This window comes from Anticarsia gemmatalis, chromosome 12 (assembly GCF_050436995.1).
Source record: "Anticarsia gemmatalis isolate Benzon Research Colony breed Stoneville strain chromosome 12, ilAntGemm2 primary, whole genome shotgun sequence".
NCBI lineage: Eukaryota > Metazoa > Arthropoda > Insecta > Lepidoptera > Erebidae > Anticarsia > Anticarsia gemmatalis.
Window position 1 is genome coordinate 3,320,024 of NC_134756.1, and position 22,437 is coordinate 3,342,460.

The window sequence follows — 22,437 nt, forward strand, 5'->3', positions numbered from 1 at the left end:
AAGACTTGTTTTTACTTTTTTTATATGTATCGGATTTTGATATTAAGAAACTTTGCTCTTTTTCACATAAAGTCCTACTTGCGATAGTTATATCGGCAAATAATCTTTAGGTACTAATTTCTACTAACATTATAAATGCAAAAGTTTGGATGTATGTTTGTTACTCACCACGCCAAAAATTCTGAATTAATTTGATGAAATTTTACACATCTATAGTTATTAATCTGTATTAACTCTTAATATGGTTTTTCATTATTTATAAGCTTCCAGAATTTTACATTGCACAAGGCAATGAAATAAGCATTTTCTGCTTGCAAATTATTAAGTGATTTTACTGCGGGATATCATTCCACGCGGATGAAATCGCTTTTGTAAAAATAAAGCAGAACTGACAATGCTTCTACAAAAGAAGAGAAGTTACCAATAAAAACTTAACTTAGTGTTTTACTCAACGCTATTTCACACATATAAAACTACTTTAAGATCTCTTTTATATTATATTACCTTGTTTTTCGCAGAACAGTATCTTTCAACGAAACTTTGGTACTAAACTTTCTATTTTAGTGAAATACTTTTATAAAAACTTTAGATTGACCAATATTTTTATTAAGATACCATCTAAAACTGGGGAAGAAATTTATAAGAGACATAACAACCAGACGCTTTCAGTATTTTTACTACCTTTCAGCTAGCGACTTCGTTTGTTGGAAAAAAAACCGGAGTTATAAGTCCAATGTGTAAATAAAGGTTAGAATCTATCTGTGTAGACTGTAGTCGATTTCATTAAAATCCATCCAGTAGTTTTTTCGTAAAAGAGGAACAAACAGTTGTCGAAACTTCGAAACTTTTGACATAGATAATTTACTAAATTCGTAAACGGGTCTTGGAGGCAACGCGTATTTTAAGGTTACAACAAAGATAGTAGCTGCCCGTCGTTTTGTCAGAATTGCATTGATCAAAGACAGCAAACCGCGATATATTAAAAACTATAATCCAAACTTTTGCGTTTTTAATATTAGTAAGATTCCTGCTTTCACACAAACAGAAACGATCCTATTAGATATTAGTTCCGGGGTCTAAGATAAAGTTAGATGCGGAATATTTGTCTGCCGTGAAACTTATTTGCCTCAAGACCGAACTTACGACGCCTTTTCTTTCTTTCCATGTAATTACTTGTAGAACTAGCGTTCAAGTAGTACGCTAGAGTTGAACTTGGCTTAACAACTGCGACTATAAGTGGGTAGAACGGGGACGAAGTGTTTACGCCCTGCGAAGCATGGAAGCTCTACGGCTTAGTTTTAAATAGGTGCCACTAGACTTATCGATTACCGAGAACAGTCTTTTATAGAAAATGAATTTCACTTTGACGCGTTTCGATTTAAAGTCTTACTAGTAAATTCAACTTCATGTTCATAACTTTCGCATTGCATTCTTATTATATAAATGTCGGCTCACGCGGCGCTGTGTGTTAAGGGTGGTCGTCACGACAAGTCAGCGCTGTTTGTAAAAGTTTCCGCGAAACAAGATCAAATCGTAGTGCGGATTGTCTTCTATAAAAAGAAAGAAAAAATGCATACAATATAATTATATACAAAATGATGAACTAGAATCTTGTATGCCTAAAGCTTCAGCATTTGTTATACTGACCAGGTGGTTGCAAGCGTCTATTTTGTTGTATCAATCATATTACTTGCGCTAGGATCAACATTTCTTATAACTTTAAGCAAGAAATATTTTGATAATCATCAATATCTCTGTCAACATGTCGAGCAGCGGAATAAAGTTATTTAACTTTATCAGCCCTTATACAACTAAGACTCTTGACACGCAGTTTGTCATATATTTATATTATAAAACGACCTCCAACAGTTTATTCTTAGACTGTGCTAGTGAAACGTCCCACCTATTCTTTCGAATGCATCATAACACAAAATGTCAGAACTATTTTTGCACTTTGAATTGTCCATGATGAACATTTCACATTTTTACTCGTAAAAATACCTTTACGAATTATTTTTAAAATAGGTATTTGACGCAGTCATAAATCGTGTTCTATTTTTATAAATTCGATGAATTTCGATTACGACGAAACAATATGACATATTTTTAACTTTTACAAATGTATTTCTGAATAAAAAAATGTGATTTCACACGAATGTAGTAGACCATGAAGTAATATGTGGGAGTCACTCTCATCCTGTAAGTCGCCCACACAAAATATATTTTCAGATCAATTCAAACTTGTATTACGGGACTTTAATTATGCATTATATTTGCCTCGTACGTTATAGGGTTGGGACTTCAAACAGCCCATTGATAACTTTGGTGTTAACCCTGATCCCGGTTTAATTAATCGATGGTTTACAAACGATCAGAGTTGACATGTGTCTCTTTGTCCGAAGACGGAATGAACTTTGAAGGATTGAAATGAAACCACGAGAAACCCTATAATAGTTTTATTTATATTTGTGTTAGCAATATTGTGATCTTGTTTGAACATAATGTCTGTATTGAAACGCATAAAAAAGAATTTGTAAACTGACTAAACTTTTTCCAACGACTCTACACATACGACCTACAATCTTTTTTCTACGAGATATCAAAATTGTATATCAACTTCATAATTCACATTAGCCGTAATGAATTATTAAGCTTAAAACCCTTACAGTCTTACCTGTACCTATGTACAGCTATGTATTTATTACTTAAGTATAGGATTTATGTAAATATTATGATGTAGTATAAATTTATAGGCATAGTTCGGTTTTTACAAAATCTTTATAAACTAACTTTTTAGAATATAATCGGCGGAATATAAATATGAGCTCTCATTACAACCAACTTTGCAAAGTAAAAAAGGCAAATCCTGTTTTATGTGTATTTGATGTCTGGAAAAGATACGGAGAGTTCATATTTTACGTGAGTGAAGACTTTACCTAGATATTTGAACAAGGACTAAAGCATATATCACAATAAAATATACGGTACTTACATGGAAAAGACGACAAATTTTATTCATATTTTTTCGACGATAGTTTTAAACACTGGATAGTGATATATAACCTATAACCTTCCTCGATAATGGACTATCTAACACTGAACGAATTTTTCAAATCGGACCAGTAGTTCCTGTGATTAGCGCGTTCAAACAAACAAACAAACAATCAAACAAACAAACTCTTCAGCTTTATAATATTATAAGTATAGATAAGTATAGATTAGAATAGATGTTAGCCTTTCTTTAACGCTTTCACATCTGAACAGATTTTGATAAACTATATATTATAATAATGAACATTTAAATTAATAAATTCGCAAAACAATCATGCTCAACTAACATAAAACTTACAAATTTTGTACAGAACAGATTTTAGTAGCTCTTAACGTCCCATCAAAAGAGATTTATATCTCGATGACGGTAATATTTCAGGACAAAAAGTACCCAATAAGGGCTTAGAAAATTTTGCTATGTGAGTAATTTTAAAGTAGCTATTTTATGAGAAGGGTCCGGAATAGATGGCTGACGATATGGTAACAAGAGATCATAATTATCTTGATAAACATACTTAAAACATAACATTTTACTAAAAGCTGGCTCTAGAGAAAAAAATCAAGCGGTGGTTTAGACGCTATCTTGGTGCTTAAGAAATGTTATCAGATTATCCTTTACACCCTTAAAGTATTCATGAATAAGCAGTTTGCAAAATCTTTACGAAAGTAAGTGTAAGGTAATTTATAATCTTTTTTATTTAGGACATATTTTGCAAAGACTGACTGTCTCAGCGATCACAAGTTGAATTTGAGTTAGCTTGCAACAATGATTTATGTAACCGAATTGGTAATGTTAACAATTCACGATTCTGTAAAAACAAAAGGATGATTACAATTTCAGAAAAAACCTCTAGAAATAAAACTAAATGTTAATCTTTTTCACGTTGAAGGACGACGTCACAGGGTAAAAAACTATGTCTCTAAACCCACATTTGATCTACAAATATTATTTTTAAGTACAGAAACAATAATTGTAGTAACTCAAAAACATTTGTCCTAAAATTCCGAAAACAACAGTTGTCTGTGACAGGAGTTGAGACTTCGAAAGTTCCAAGGTCACTTTCAGAATTAGGATCCTCTACACCATACAGCAAAGCACTTCGAAAGTTATACAACTCCATAGCGAAGTGCCGCCTCTCAGACTTGACTTTTAAAACGACTTTAATGGAATTGTCTCGGTAACTCGGATCAATGGGAGCTGTATGAATAAGTCACTTTGGCTCCCTAACTTTGGGGCACCATGAATTTTGAATGCGGTAACAATTGGTATAACTTATGTTGCTATGGTATTTAGTTTGGTATGGTCATTGGTCAATTTTCAGAGTATGAACAGAAATAGCTTTTCGACTTATACGCCAGAAGTTATATATAGAGAGATATGTATAAAATACAACCACAACTCGCTGTTTACAATACTATTACCGTGAAATAGGAGGCTAGCATATTGCCGGATCAATTTTGGAAAAGAGGATTTCGTACCTTATGGTTTATACGTTTTGGGTGCAATTCGGTATGTTTCATTGAATTAAATTTCTTCGAAGCAGAAATAACTGTAGTGGAAAAGACTTGACGCATAAAGATAGATTTTGAACTCAATTCAGTTTGAACTTTATCCTTTCACCATTCTCTGTCATATTTTTGAAAAACTCTTTCTCGACGAAGTATTTTAGCCGCATGCACTCAATTTCGCTCGGCTATTTCACGCTCAAAATGGGCGAAAAATATCCGACCGGAACGGAATGCCTTTTGCATTGAAAACCTGGCATTTATAGAACTAAAAGAATCTGTTAAACTTTTTGAAAGTCATATGGAATACGTATTTCTATTGTACTATTTTTAGCCGGTACTATCGAGTATCGAGGCATTTAAAATATACTTACTTAAAATTAGGTTCCTATGGTAAAGGGTTGAGGTGCTGATCTATACTAATATTATAAAGCTGAAAAGTTTGTTTGTTTGTTTGTTTGAACGCACTAATCTCAGGAACTACTGGTTCGATTTGAAAATTCTTTCAGTGTTAGATAGCCCATGTATCGGGTAAGGCTATAGGCTTTATATCATCACGCTACAACCAATAGGAGCAGGGTAGCAGTAAAAAATGTTACAAGAACGGGGAAAATTTTAACCCATTCTCTCTTATATGACGCAAGCGAAGTTGCGCGGGTCAGCTAGTTTTCATATAAGATTTGTCCATAGCTAATTAAAAATAGTGGCAAATCGCACTACTGGAAATACTTTACTAAAAATGCGATATATAGCGCTCAAACTAAACAACAATATCTGTAAGACATTAGTTATTTTACATGGAAATAAGATAGCTAATGGATTCTAAATGAACACGATATTATGCAGAATTTCGAATAGTAATACTTATGCGGCAAATTCTGACGTCGTGGTAATCGGGAATAAATAGACCTTTTTTTTCACGCATAAATGTGGACAGAAAAAATACTATAAATATACGGCTCCTGTGCCCTGGGACTTATTTATGCTACATTACCTATAACATACATCAAATATTGAAATTTATATGTATATACTTGTATAGTTTATAAACACGTGTAGCCCAAGGTCATTTCGATCTTGTTTCAGAATAGTTCTGCGAAAAATCCTGTATTGAATAGTCTGACAATCTATATTACAGGCATTTCTATCCAATATCAATATAATATATTCTTAGCACAAAAAGTACTTTTATTGTGACCTTAATAGATCTATCATAGGTAAAAGGGCATTTGGGACTACATAAAAAGGGCTTATATTAAATTATATATTTTTATATTCTGTTTGGTCGTTAACATGATTTAAAACGACTACTGAACGATTCGAACGAAATAATTTTACTCATGTGTAAAAATATCTAAACTTCAATAACACATATTTTAGCAAAAAGTTCTAGTCCACACATTAGTTATCTCGCGGAGGAAAATCACTAGTCTAATAAAAAATATTTGAGAGTTTCGATTTAACAGAAAAAGCTTGAAACATGTCATATTTATGATTATTTTCTTTTCGATTTCAGCTTCCAGTTTAAGCGCAAGTTACCTTAGCTGCAAATAAATCTACCACTATCGACAACCAGCTTAATAAATTTTAACTGATCAGTGCCCCAAGCAGGTGCCGTAAAACTAATTTAAAGTATATTTCAAAATGACGTAATTCTTTATTACTGTATCTCTTCTAAGATATGTTATATATCACATCTATACTAATATTATAAAGCTGAAGAGTTTGTTTGTTTGTTTGAACGCGCTAATCTCAGGAACTACTGGTCCGATTTGAAAAATTCTTTCAGTGTTAGATAGTCCATTTATCGAGGAAGGTTATAGGTTATATAGCAGAGTAGCAATAAAAAAATGTTACGAAAGCGGGGAAAATTTTGACCCATTCTATCTAATGTGACGCAAGCAAAGTTGCGCGGGTCAGCTAGTTATTTATATAATATAAATTTACAAGTAAATTTACAAGTAAGTACATTAAAAGTATATTTTAAGTACCAAACTCTCAATACTGCCAACTGTTTAAAAACGGCGCTATAGGTACATCTTTCAGTTAATCACAATTTCACGTTGAAAGATAAAACCTGGTCCTTTAAATATCAATGTTACTTTTACCTTTGACCTTAAGGGAGTATCGAAGGTATTTGTGCAAGGTGTCACCATAAATTTGGACAGGTCGAGGGGACTTTTGTTTATTACGGTTTGCCCCTTAAGGTTTCAGCAGAGTACTGCGTTATTCTTGTATATAGTAACCCACATCTCAATTGAAATTTAGTGTATTTTCGAAGACATAAAAACACCTATCTTAAATCCGGAATAGTTCCTTTTAAGAATTGTCAAACAATTTGCCTAATTTAAAGCTCAAGCTCATTAAGACGCAATCAAGCTTTAATTTTAAGACCAGGAAATAAAAACGGGTACTATCAAATTATAATTATTTTACTATTCTAATACCCTTCTATAAATAACTACGACAAACTTAGTAGGTAAAGCTTAATATGATTGTATTCAAACCACTATCGATTCTACTACTATCGAGTATTGATAACCGGATAGCTATTAAAAAAAAATGTATGAAAAAAGCGCCTCTACCGAACGTCGTAGAAACTATTTTTGCGGTACATTTTTTATGTTAAGCTCTCGAAACTCTATGGTTCCAATTGTACAGAATCGTGTTAACGGATAGGCGACAAAAAGAATTTGGATAAAATCCAACAGATCCATAAAACCTTTTAGAAAAATACAATACACCATTTATTACATCTAATATTTCAGTATAAATAAAGCAATATATATAATATAGATCGTATACGTTAGTTTCTAGGTATTTTCACAAAATATTGTAACTAGGCGTCTGGTGACCTATAAATTACTTGGAAGCCTATCCTAACGACATTCTCCAACAGTATTAAAGAATGCTCAGAATTAATTACAATCCCAATTTAGTTTTAGTTAAATACCTGTTCTTAAAGGTTGGTGGCTATATTAACTTTATTGATACTCAAACATTTCAAATAGTTGGCACTAGTTTGTATTTCCAGTTTCCATTTCCATGACTCACACAGAGTATTCTGTTTAAGATAATCATAATCATCTGCTCTAAAATGCATATTTTGAAAAAGATAACACCTCCCGCAACCTTAGTATCGTGTGGACTTTTACAAACACGCAAATAACGGGTGAAAAGTACGAGCCCTCGACGTAGTGGCACTGGCACGGCGACCACACTATTTCATGGATGCCGTAATTTTGAAATAAAAAGATAGATAGTCTCGGAGCAGGTACTCTTGTACAGATACTTGTTCTGAATGGAAATATTAGGGCAAGGTGATAGCGTTAACCAGTAGCACGATTCTCTACCACTATCAACTATCGACAATCGGCTACCTATCGGGAAATTTTGTATTAAAAACTGACAAGCGCCTTTAACGGGCGCCTTAGGAACTCTTTTTGATTGATAAACACTATAATTTGTTTGTAGAAAATCACGCTACACTTTGACAAATGTGCAATACCAATCATATATACTCTCATTTGATTAGCGATCATAATAAACGAACTTCATCAATCAAACATCACAAACTCGGCTCTCCTTAGGGTCTAGTGGTATATTAAACAATGTACTTATATGTATGTATGTATATAAGTTTTGTAACAAGTCTCTGTGGTTTCCGGGTAGCTGTGGTTGTAGTTTCATTAAGCACCTCGTGACTGTGGTTTTGTTTAATGTAAGACTTTGACGTATTAATCTGGGTCACGTGTTATATTGACCGTATTAAATAAGCATCTTTACAGACGTTTATCTCATCGTAAGGTTCGTGGTCAACATAGAGTGAAAGTTGTTCGAGCCATTCGAAAACCAACCAAACAATATAGCAACTGAAACTGTCTTGTATTAAGAGTTTGACACTTAAAATATACTGCAAAAATAGATCCTACGGCACCCGCTAGAGGCGCTGATCAGATTTAACGAAAACATTTAATTAACCCAAATTCGTTTAGTATCATTGTTATACTGCTCCTAAAAAAGCAATAATAATATGTTAAAAAACTAAGTTACTAATATAAATGTTATCAGAAACCGTACTTGTTCTAAATACATACATATATGTAAGTACATACATAAATACCGTCTAAGTTCCATGTGATCTATTCAATTATGATATCTTTGAAATCTATACAAACAGATAAAAGATATTTTAAAATCTACATAAATAATTCACCTCTAAATATTCAACTTAATCGTTCAAACCGAAGGCACTGAGCCAATTGCACACGCTTACAGTTGGCTCGGCCATATCTACAAATACGTTTAGATTTCAGCTGAATAAATCGCTTCTACAGTAACGTTATAGCATCTGCTACAGCTGTTATCTGCAGTCGTTAGGCTAAGAGTGCTTAGAGGCTTCAGTCTCCACTTAATGGTAGTTTAATTTGCTCTTGTGCGAAATAGCTTAATGTTGTAGTTATTGGTGGTACGCCGTAGGGACTAAATCTATACTAATATTATAAAGCTGAAGAGTTTGTTTGTTTGTTTGTCTGTTTGAACGCGCTAATCTCAGGAACTACTGGTCCGATTTGAAAAATCTTTCAGTGTTAGATAGCCCATTTATAGAGGAAGGCTATAGGCTATATATCATCACGCTACGACCAATAGGAGCAGAGTACCAGTGAAAAATGTTACAAAAACGGGGAAAATTGTTTCTCTTATGTGACGCAAGCGAAGTTGCGCGGGTCAGCTAGTGTGTAAATAAAGTGTTATCGATGTGCTAGTTTTATTGTAATGTTTTTCATAATTCTTACTGCCATACGGTATAGTAAAGTGACTTTTTGTCGTGTCTTTGATTTTAATTTAATGTATTTTCCTTAAATTCTATAGGCAATATTTTTTATCCACAGTAAATACTTGTGATTTGTTTTCAAGCAAGCTTTAAATTAGAAATGATGCAATTTTGTTAAGTATACCACAGCGCATACCACACTTTATATAAATAATTACTGCTACAGCATTACTTGCTGGTAAAGTTAACGTATCATATAAATACACTGAATGTCTAATGTTTTTTTTTTAAGAACAAATTACGGAATCTATACTAATATTATAAAGCTGAAGAGTTTGTTTGTTTGATTGTTTGTTTGTTTGTTTGTTTGATTATTTGTTTGATTGTTTGTTTGATTGTTTGTTTGATTGTTTGTTTGATTGTTTGTTTGATTGTTTGTTTGATTGTTTGTTTGATTGTTTGTTTGATTGTTTGTTTGATTGTTTGTTTGATTGTTTGTTTGATTGTTTGTTTGATTGTTTGTTTGATTGTTTGTTTGATTGTTTGAACGCGCTAATCTCAGGAACTACGGGCCCGATTTGAAAAATTATTTCAGTGTTAGATAGCCCATTTATCGAGGAAGGCTATAGGCTATATATCATCACGCTACGACCAATAGAAGCAGGGCAGCCGTAAAGAATGTTACAAAAACAGGGAAAAATTTGACCCATTCTCTCTTATGTGACGCAAACGAAGTTGCGCGGGTCAGCTAGTAATTAATAAAATGACTTGCACCAATTTGAATAAGTAAAATCTGCACCCTTCTCCCAAAATCTTATTGGTACCATTCATTCAAAACTTGAGTCATCGATCACGATTCACTTACAAGTTACAAATGTGAATATTTACGTAACAAAGTTTCACAAGTTTTCCTACAAATATGTTGTAAAAGAAAATTTACGATTTTCCCGTTTCCCGGCAAACGTTTTCGATAAAAGTTTTGTAAATCAAATCAAGGAGGTCCCGTGGGCCTTGCTCCCATATTTACTCAGTTTAAATGAAAGAAGGTTGAATATAAATTTAAATATAATATATATATATTATATATGTTACTGTAAAAGCCCGAACGGTGGTAAATCCTAAGATTTTCCGGTATAACCTAAGATTTACCAACTCGCAATGGTAAAAGTCCGAACAATTCTTTTATTTCGAACTTTTACCTATATTCACTTGATGATATCGAGATGTCGCTTCGCGGGGCTCCTCCTTCTGGGTGGTTAAAAAAAAAATAACCACGAAGGCTAAGGTGGGAGCTTCGCTTCGCTCGCTCCCACCTTAGCCTTCTAACCTAACCTATCCATGTCGCTTTGCCCAAAACTCCTTCTTTATAACTATGTCACAGTATATAATTATACCGTGAAATAGTTATAAACATAGTTATGAAGGAGGATTTTTTTATATATCGTAACATAGTTTTTAAACTCTGGCTTGTTCGGACTTTTACCATTGAGAGTTGGTAAATCTTAGGTTATACCGGAAAATCTTAGGATTTACCACAGTTCGGGCTTTTACAGTAACATATATATATTTAAACTGCACGTTTGGCGCAGTGGTTTAAGCGGTCACCTCGCCGTAACAACCGTAGCGCCGCGTGTGGTGGGTTCGAATCCTACCCGGGACAAATCTTTGTGTGATGAGCACGAGTATTTGTTCTGAGCCTGGTTGTCAATTTATCTATATAAGTATGTATTTAGAAGTATATAAGTATGTTTATCAGTTATTTGGTTACCATAGTACAAGCTCTGCTTAGTTTGGAATCAAATGACCGTGTGTGAGTTGTCCAATAATATTTATTATTTATTATTATTATTATAAACTTGCAGGAAGCAAGATTATTGATGCGCTGGAAAATATTTATTTGAATGTCAAAAGTTTCAATGCGGAAGGTCCGTCAGTTTGTGTCCATTTCACGGTATGCCGATTTTCATTTCTTAGTTAAATACTTGACGTCAAGCATAAGCTTATGTACTTTAAAAAAATATTTTCATATTTAACTGAATTAAATTTGTTACATTTGCAGGATTAATTACGATTAATTAATTATCTCAGTCGAACATACATACCGAAACATACATATTTTTTCATTTTAGGATGCGTAATTTAAATAAAATATGGCATACTACGTAATACTTTTATAAGATATGACATATTTTTTCGTAATTCACATAGGTGCCTAGTAAGAACCAAGAAATGAGACTAAAATATGTCAGTCAAAATACCTTCCATACAAAAACTCGTGGCAAAAACATTTACAAATTACAAGAAAAATATAACAAACATAAATGTATGACGTTCTTCTGTTTATTACACAATTGAAGAATCGCGGAGAATCTCGCTACATTGTAGGAATGCACCCCCCTCTTCCCCCCTTTCCTTCCATATCTTATCTCGTTCGACACGTCCTTGACAAGTATTTCCACATTGCAATGTACAAATAAATGTACATATTTCATTTTGAATGTATGTACAGTCACCGACACTTAAATGTGAACAAATTTCTAAACTGTATTCAGAAGTCGCTGTAAGGCACCTCTCTATGTAAATAAATGTACTTAATTTAAATGAGAAACTAATAGGAGAAGGCCAAGATATAGTCGCCTACATCCAAATAGAGCGACAAAGGAGGCTAAAAATCTTCAAGTGAACTCTAAGTATATTTTGCCTAACCTTATGTGATTAATTAGATATTATCCATACCGAATTCGACTGTAAAATGAACATATTATTAATTAATGACTGAATTCCAAAGCACTTTATATTTTATTTATAACACGCATAAAATATTAAATTAAGTTTACTACCTGCTTTTAATAAACGCCCTTAAAATATTCCCAAATTGGAAATATAACAATGTACTGTATGCTCACGACTGTACCTACACGTTCATGTACAATTTCAAAAGTCGTTGGTACACAGGCATATTTCATAGGAGTACTGGTTCAATGTATTTTTTCTAATTCACTTGGATTTTTGCCGACAGTGTATGTTTTCATTGTGTTTTGGTCTTTTTCGCGTAACCCTGTGTACTCGATCGGATGTTTCGGCTTAAAATACGCGCATAAAACGTATGAAATAGGCCAAGGACTTCTTTGTTCATAGATATAAAATACTTTGGAAAAAAATATTGCACCGTTGTTAAACCCTGTTGAAATAGTTTTTCCATAAAGTATTTTTTTTAAGTTTACTAGTACTAGTAGTATATTTTTGAAATTAATGATAAATTATTTACAGAACATCGAGAAATTATAGTCAATAAAAAGAAAAGATTTGTTGTTTACAGCACATAGGGTCTTTTGACTTCATACTAACAATGTAATATCAAGCATCTTCAAAACATTACAATATTCAATACAGTATGGCGCCTACAACACCTTGCCTCATTTTCGATCAAAACATAATTTTGGGAGACAGTCGTTTGACATAAATACAGTATTATTCTTTTATAACTCGAGCTACATCTTTCAAAAGCTTACCAAAATCAAATTTCACCTATGCAGCTATGGTAAGTTTCCAAACTTTATCGTTTCACCCACTAACTAAACTATCTCTGCTAACAATTGTTCTACGAAACCGACCTTCGATGGTTCAAAACTTTCACATAACCTTTATAACATCAGTAGAAAAATAACAAACTAACGATAGCTTAAGGGTACAATATTTACACCAAAGCATTCATAGAGACTGTCTCTGATTCTGTTCTCTGGGCGGTAAGTATACGTCTGCTGTAGCACGATTCTCTACAGTCCGTACTGTCGAGTATCGAAAATTTGATATTTAAAATGTACTGCCAATATAGCTCCTGCGAGGCGTTGCAGGTTAGAGGCGCTGATTACATATTCATACAAAATTTCTCGATAGCTAGCCGGTTGCCGTTAGTCTATAGTGGTAGAGAATCAAGCTACTAATCACTACACTGGAGCCATAACTCTCTCGCTCGCACTTACGTATTGTCACATTCATAAGATTGTTTTGATAATTTGTTTGCACGTTTGTAATGGCCTCGATTTCATTGGGTCAGGATCAGGCAAAATGCGAGCAAATGGGTTTTTCTTATATTCTCTTATAGTAGCCTGACGTTTGGTAACATGCCCGATATAATAATAGTACTTAATGTCTTCCTGACCGATATCCGGCTACGGTGGTTTTGTTTATAGTCTCCAAGCGTGAGTACACTACACAGATGCACTGGCCTTTACTCTCACATTCATGTGGGACGGGAACCGACATGTTTAACCATTGAGAGGTCAGCTTTACGTGCACTCCGAGGCACAGAGGTCTACAACCTCAACTTCCTAACTCCGGGCAATTTGATAAATTCTAAACAGAAAACTCTGAAAATAATAATATATAATAACCCAACCTGATTCGAATCCGAGACCTTTTGCGCAGTTCGGAGTTACGCAAGACCACCATTGTAGGTCTAAAAGCGGTGTATTTCATTCACTATCTGCTTACACATTAAGATATAAATAACCAACGTGATGTATAAGGTATGCATGTATTAATGACTTCTTCAAAATCAAATTGATTTCCGCTCATGTTAGGTCAAAAATCTGTTGGTTTTATGTTCACAAAAATATGTATACTGTATCAAACATGGTAGGTTTTAATAGCATTATTTTGTGGAGGCTTTACGTGTTGATTTAGGATAGAAAGCTTTTAGCTTTGTAAAGCTTCTATTTAAAAGCTTTTGGACGCTTAGAATGTAAGAAAACCTTTTATATTATAATAAAAATATGTGGAAACACTACTATTTATTTATGTATCACTATTTTCTTCCAGAATGTGAGAATCAGTTTTGTTCTAGTTAGGTAATATATTGGCTATTTTTGTCTCAAATTATGGGACTAGACGCCAGCCAAATGTTGTTATAAATAAGAAGTGTATTTTCTTATTTGTATAACAACAATTGGCTCTACCCGCGACAGTGTGTTATGGGTAGATCACAAGAAATCATTCGGAATTCTTCAACATTTTTATTTGATTGAATAACGAACAATAAGCATTGAAATTATGCAAGTTACGTGTAGGCTGAAGTGTTAAAAAGGTGCCTACAATGTGTTAATAATGGTTTCAAGTGTAATAGAAGATTTGGTTGTCAACAAGATTTTTACATTAGTACATGGCACGTAACATATACTCAAAAACTATTGCAACAGATATTAGTACTTTTTATGTTTTTTTATACTATTTTTTATTTCCTTTTTTGTTACATATTTTTTTTATTAATATAATTAGAAAAAACAAATAACCGCCGAAAATCAAAGCCAAAACTTCGTGACCGTTCTACACAATCATATTTTTTTTTTTACTCTATCTCTCATCAAAAATTCTGGCTAAGCACTGCCCATATGGTGGCCTATATTATGTTTATAAGTCACAAATATGTAATCAGTATGCTCACTGCGTTGCCCGTAACTTTGACATATAAGAACAAGCGTTACGTAATAGTAATAATATCGATTATGTATAATCGTGAGGAGACTACAGGTCCAGTTATAGGTTTAGGTTAAGCGGTGTCTAGGTTTGGATTTGGATGGGTGAACGTTGGTGATACAAAAAATACATGCAACGTGATTTTTACTGACGTAACTGCCTGTGGTCTGAGCGTTAGTGTATGCTCGGGATCGATTACCGGACCTGGGAAAGGGCTTTTGGGAGCTTATATTTATCATTTACTTATTTATTTTTTCAGTAGTAATCCGTTATATGGAAACAGGCTCATCCCAGGTGGACGCCACGTCGCTTCTAGTGCATCGAGAGGTCGCAGGTTCGATTTCCATAAGCAACAACATTTGTGCGATCCACATATCTTTGGGTGTAGCACATACAATATAGTAAAAAGCATTAAACTTCAGCAAGACAGTTGAATTTTCGCCTGTACAATGAAGCCTTAATTACTTCTTAAAATAGTTAAGAGAGATCATAGTCTAGTTTATATGTGGATTACATGTCGTTCCTAATAGGTACATGATATAATACATCTTCGTGTACAATTTATAAGCTCATTGTCAACTCCTTGTGGTTAAGACTACAGTTGAACACCGACGGCTTGAAGCCTTGATCTTAAAGTTACGTGTTAGTGAATTCCTAGTAGTAACAATGGTTACAAATAATTGGTATTCGTAATCTCACTAATATTAGAAACTAGCCTTTACCCGCGACTTCGTCCGCAACCTGAATTTTCCCGTGGGAATGCGTCATTTTCTAGGAGTAAAAAGTGGCCTATGTCATTTCTCGGGTATCAAAATGTGTCTGTACCAAATTTCATGCAAATTGATTTCGTAGTTTAGGCGTGATTGAGTAACAGACAGACAGACAGAGTTACTTTCGCATTTATAATATTAGTATGGATTAGACTGGTTATACCTTTGGATCGTTGTTTGTTTCTCAATCATGACAAAAATAATAATGTTTTCATAAGATTTTTTATAACCTGAATTAACACATAGAACTTTTTATCCCAGGAAATCTTTTCCCGCGGACATAGTCGCTGTCACATTGTAACAATTAGATGTCATTAACCTAAATTCTAACATTCTCTATAGTCTAGTACCTCGATTCTCTACCACTATCGACTACCGACAACCGGCTAGCTATCGAAATTTTACATTTAGAATGTACTGCCAAAATATTTCCAACGACACACGTCAGAGGCGCTGATCAGATTTTCGTACAAAATTTCTCGATGACAGGTCGGTTGTCGGTAGCCGATAGTAGTAGAGAATCGAGCTATAGTTCCGGAGCCATAAAAGTTTTATGTAAGCAATGTAGCTATAAAAAAAGTATAAGTAATTAATTTTGGATCTAAGCCAAAGAATAATGTGTGATCACTTCGTAATTGAGATATTTCTAAGTAAGCAATAATACTAAGTTTATGCAAGGTACTGGATAAAGATCTTAGTTATCTTATTTTTCTTTTATCGTATGGTTAGTGGTCAACCTAGTGTTGAAGCTGTTCAAGCCGCGGACAGGATTTTGACAAAGCTTGACTGTTATCTTAATTAATAATAATCTTGGCCTCCGAAGCACGGGGACGCTTAGTTCAAATACCAGTTCGCGGTCACCCATCTATAAAATGACCGCGCCAAGCGTTGCTTAACCCACTTGATAGTTGACCAAACGGTGAATCTTTCAGTTTTAAAATAAAGTATGGATGATACGAATATACAAAGACTTAAAACATTCAATCCAAATATCAAAACAGCGGCACGTGTCACTAACGCATTCAATCAAACAGAAATTTGCATCAATCATCAATAACTATCAATAGGCTCCCAATTTGATTGACAACCTCACATTGATCATTGTCTAAATTAGGCAGTAATTGGCCAGTGGTCGACACACGATCATTGTACAGACCGCAATTAATAACGCACAACCACTGCTCATTGGAGACTCTTCGAGCGAAGGATTCTGTAGAATTTCATTGAAACGAACAAACCAGGCGGACTGTTCGTGTAATATTGCTTTCGAGTTCGTGGAAGAGTTATGCGCTCACTGATCAGTAAGTAGGTTAAGCAAACTAAGCCACTCATAATCTAAGGATGGAGGGAAAGTTGGTGATATTTAAAATTGGCATTTCATTGAAGCAATTAACTAGTATATTATGCGAATTATTCGCAGCATCTCCTCAATTTCACCTCACTCATATTTTGAGTAATAGGTAAGTATACAGCTACGATCAAAAATGTGCAGTTATTCATCATAACTTGTCAATCTTAATAAAACAAAATTTTACACAGTTTACACACAACCTCTTTCGTCAAATACGTTAACATTATAAAACTGGATCACAACATATGAAAAAGAAAATCTAGTTCACGGTGCGAACTAGGGAAATAAATACGCAGATGCTACAGCTACGAGGCTAAATTTAGCCTCGCATCGCTTTGTTCCCTGTAGGGCTTGCGCTTCTCAAACCTCGAAGGCAATTTTCCTGCTATATTGGTACCGTTCTTGTCAATTGGACATTGATATGCATTGCCTTCACAAAGGAGACTGACTCGAATCTGATTTTAGGATCTAAATGCCTTGGTTGCTGGAGCAGTAGCTAGTGAATATAAATTACTTTATTTATGTAACAAACATGTTTATTCATATAACCAATATCATACCTACAGTGCCTCGATTCTCTATCACAATCGACTACCGACAACCGGCTAGCTATCGAAATTTTGACATTTAGAATGTACCTACTGCCAAAAGATTTCCTACGACGCCCGTCAGAGGTGCTGATCAGATTTTCGTACAATATTTCTCGATGACAGGTCGGTTGTCAGTAGTCGATAGTAATAGAGAATTGAGCTACAGAAGTACGAATATTATTATGACACCGAAGAATATAGGACTTTCTTCTGAACTGATGAGAAGGGCACTAACCTAATAAATATACACAGAGATAACATAACACAAAAATCTGCATCACAATCGATTCTTTTGTTTCGAACCTGTCATGCGATAGCATACTATAACGCCGCTCTTTTTGTAATAGGGCCGCGGGAGCTTGAAAAAAAAAGTTTTACGGGTAAAAAAAAATGCTCACTAACGGCGCATGGCTCATTTAAATAATAATATGGAACCATAGCACGATTCTGCACAGTCGGTACTTTCGTGCATCGAGAGTATGGCATTTCAAACGTACTGCCAAAATAGTATCTACGATGCCCGCTGGAGGCGCTGAACCGATTGTTTCGATAGCTAGCTGGTTGTCGGTAGCCGGTAGTGATAGAGAAATGCGATCCCGTAAAGCCTATAAAGCGATGTTAATAAAAATTGTTTCATTTTAAATTACTATTCTTATTCTTATATTATAAAGCTAACTTATTTTCGTTCCGCAGTCTAGCCACTTTTGCGTGCAGAAAGCACTAATAAGGTTCATACTTTTACAAAATTGTTTGTTTGTTTAATTATGTCCCACTTTTTAGGTTTCCAAGGGCAAACTCGAGTTCAAGGGCACTCAAGCGTTTAAATTTATTCTTTAGAAGCCTAGTGAAGTAGAACAAGTTAGTCTTCGTTAGTCTCGACTTGCAAAATAATTTTGTTTAGGCTATAAAAATACTTTGGTGTTTAATGAGCGTTGTTTGAAAAAATATTGGGTTTTCCGTGGGTTTAATGAAAAAGCTTCATATTGCATACATACACAAAATAACGAATTTTTAAACACGGGTTAAACAGAGAGTATGGTGCATTTTTATATATTTTTTTACAACCTTTCATCGACTTAACATCTGGCTAAGTTTAATGTCTACTGTGTACTAATTGAATGAAAGTATATATCCAATATCATGTCAAAGGTATTCAAGGAAAATTTCAGTGATGCTGGCTGTCAATACTTTAATCTGTTACGTAAGTTAACAATGGGATGCCTTTTTATTCAAATAACGTTCTATCGGGATCACGGGTACGTATTGTAATGTAAAATTGATATTGTTTTTACTTGACTTTTAAAATAATAAATTAAAAATAAACTTCCAAAATAAGTTTTTACAAAGTTTGTACAGCTGTTGATATCGTGCAAAAAATATAAATTGTATCACAATCTTTTTGATAAGTTTTCGCAAAATTATATTTTGATGATGCACCGGGTGCTGAAAATTGCTATTGAAAATATAAATATTGTAGTGTATTTTAGACGTAAAATAAACAATAGGTATTATAATGTATTTTGTTCAGATATTTTCAGCGAAATATTATTAAATTGCTTCCCGAGATGCATTCTTTTTCCGGGGCTTTTGCAAACGTGCGGGGTACATCATGTAATTTCATTGCACTCAAACAACAGATCCCTATGATTCATTTGATAATGACGTAGTTCGTAAATTTATAATGGCCCGAGTGTACAAAATATTACTTTTGATTGGGGACATATTAGATTTCCTTTTCATCACCGCAAACATAACGTTTGAGTATAAGGTATTAATATCAAAAATTACTGTTTTACCCAAAGGACAGGGCCGAGGTTTATTCAATTGACCCACATTTCTGAGGTTGCTTATAAGCGTTTCGGGTTTGTCCCTACTAATAGGCTGTTATAATTATTTACCTATCGGGGAATATAACAACTATGTACTTAAATAATGATACAAGTCTGTATAGATTTGGAAGAAGAGTAATCTAAACAACTGAATAATACACCTTACGAAAATTTTTATTAAGTGTTTAAATGTTCTTTTCTAATTTTGTCTCTTACCTACTAGCTCCTCCCCCTGACTTTTTCCTCGCGGACTATAGATATATGAGTTGACTCTTAAAATTCCTTTTCCTGTGGCATATCCCGGATGGAAACAATCCTAGGTCTTTTCTCACAAACTATCTTTGTATAATATTATCATCCAAATCGGTTACGTGATTTCAATACCAATAAAATACAGATACGAGTAGACAGAGTTACACTCGTTTTCTAATATTTCTTGAAAACTCCGAAAATCTTTACTCCCAGTAAAAATCTTCAAATAAATCAAAATGTAAAATTCAGGGTACAGATTCAAGTTGAATAAAGCAAAGAAAATAAACAGATCAGCTTACAAAATGTATGTTCGCACTTTTAGTGTTCCTTAGCTTTCGAAAAGGATTCTTAGGTAAGGTTTCGTTCCTGATTTATATGTTTGAGTTTTTCATCTAGGCTTCCCAATTTATTTTAGGTCTAGTTTGAAACGTATATTTTAGTATTCTATGTCCGACAATCACAATTTTAGAAATTTGATATCAGTATGTATTTTTTTTATAAAATTAATAAAAAGAATAAGAAATATTTACTTCAATCCGAAAACATAAAATTCGTTTATTTCATTTCGATTTACGACTTGACGTCCCGGGATTTTTACATCCCGGCCCTAAATCCCGTAAATACTATAAATACTTGATCTAGAATAAACCCTCATTTGAATAATGTCTCATACTAATGTAATAAGACGCGGGAAAAATACAAAATGGTATTTTACTTTATTATTTAGGTTAATGTCCACTTGTACGTCTTTATATTTATAATATGAAAGTGTCTTCGTCTATATTAAAAAAAAAAAATGGCCCAGATTTTTGTAATTAAGTTTAAACTAATAACTGAGTCAACCATTACTATTCCACTGCTGGGCAAGGGATTCCTAGGATTGCAGAACTAGGCCTTGAGTTTACCACATTGGCGAAGGGAGGGTTGGAAGGACAAGTATTTTAGTATAGTAATACAATAGTATTATAAAAAACAAACTATCAACTCGGTTCTAAAATTGCTACGATTAACTTTAATATTACAGCATAATCCTTATTAAATAAATAAGAAATAACTCTACTTTTTTCCCAAAATAGTTGCCGCACAACATTTATTTGATTGCGGGCAAAGACGCTGACTAAAGCTACTCATATAATACACAGAGACATTTTTCTGAAATAACTTAAGATTCCATTGTTCCAACATTTTTCATTAAACGGATAGTTTCATCAGGACCGCAGATTGGATATCAAACCTAATAGGGGTTTGGACATCGTCCATATTTATTAAATCTTCGGCAAAATAAATAAATAATGGAATTATTTTATTCAATATTGAATGAAATTCTTGAAATCTCGAAATCTTACGTACTGTCAAAGTACCCTAGACCTGTCTGCCTGTTTGTTCGCAACAAATTCAGAACCTACTGATCGGATTTTCATGCGATTTTCACCAATACATGAAGCGATTCTCGAAGAATGAGAATTGTTTCTTTTGGTTAACCTAATGTTATCTGAGTGTTAGAGACGGGCCGCTAGTAAAATGATAAAATAAGCATATTTTTATACAATATTTTTTCTTCTACAAATACTCAATAGAAGCTATATTTATCTTCGTGTAAACTAATACTCTTGTTATAATATACCTGTAGGTATGGTATTCCATACAGGGATAATATATATACAAGAGTATATTTTATTCTATTATTATAACATTCATAAATGAAAGGTATCTTTATTTCAGACCACTTAAACTAGGTCAGTCGTATTTTATTATGAAAACTTGATATTGACGATTGTAGACAATACATCAGCTATTTTATAAGGAGTTCGAGGGCTTAAACCCAACCGTCCGATGTTTGTTCCTGATTTCATTGAGCAACCCTAAAGCTTCAATTACGTGGTTAATGGCTTAGCACTGGTATCACAACTTCTGGATAAGTATCGGTTAGCTAAACAGGCGAAATTTTGACCGTTATCAGCTATCACTTATTTATCGGTTAGGTAATTCAGCACTCTCATAAGCCGATTATTTATTAAATATGTTTGGTTAATTGAAATCTGATCTCCATGGCGATAATTTTATCGTATCTACTCAATGGTATTTTAATAAAACTAAATTATTCCATTTTTTACGATGAAATAAAATAAATTATTTTCAAATTTAAATTCTTTCTGTAAGTTGATTTATTACGAATACTTTTTGTACTACCTTATTTTAAGGTACTTTAAATGCAGATTTTAACATTATATTATACCAATCTATAATTTTTTCACTACCGTAAAAATGTTTTAAAACCCTGCAGTACTCACCTAAAACATCATCCATATATCACAAGAAACAAACACTTAAATCAAAACTCAATATTCAAAGCTTTAAATCAAAGTTGACGAAACAAGTCGAAGTACGTAATACCTAGTCGCACACGACACACGGTACGTCTGCCGGGAACGACGCGAGCCGCGCAACTGACTGCCAAGGGGTTGCAAACCTTATATATACAGTAAATGTCTCACTGCAACCACCTGTTGGAAACCAAATGAAAAACTTCTCATGGCTTCTCGAAAGTGTCGAAATACTTCCTGATTTTACGGAAATTTAACAAATATTTTTTTCAAATTTATTTTCTTTCTTTAAATTTTCAAAGAGACTCGTGTTCTTTTAAATTTCACGTGGATTTTTTCGTGATCTTTTTTCTTTGATGTGGTGAAGGGTTTCGGTTTCTTTAACTCGTTTCTTGGGGTTAACGACCTTTTGTTATTTTTTGAACTGTTGACAGATTTACACGAACTGTGGTCACGAGGTAATCTAATTTTAACGTGATTTAGGCCTAACTTTGATAGTAATATTTATAATTTTG

General features: G+C 33.6%; 1 protein-coding gene across 1 annotated transcript in view; it reads right to left on the reverse strand.

Annotated features, from left to right (window-relative positions):
- The window catches only part of LOC142977311 (pinopsin-like), a 116,939-nt gene extending 94,932 nt beyond the window's left edge, over positions 1-22,007 (reverse strand). Inside the window, exon 1 of the mRNA XM_076121129.1 lies at positions 21,890-22,007. The gene's annotated coding sequence lies outside the window, so the exon portion shown is untranslated. The remainder of the gene's footprint in view (positions 1-21,889) is intronic.
- Between the last annotated feature and the right edge of the window lie 430 nt (positions 22,008-22,437).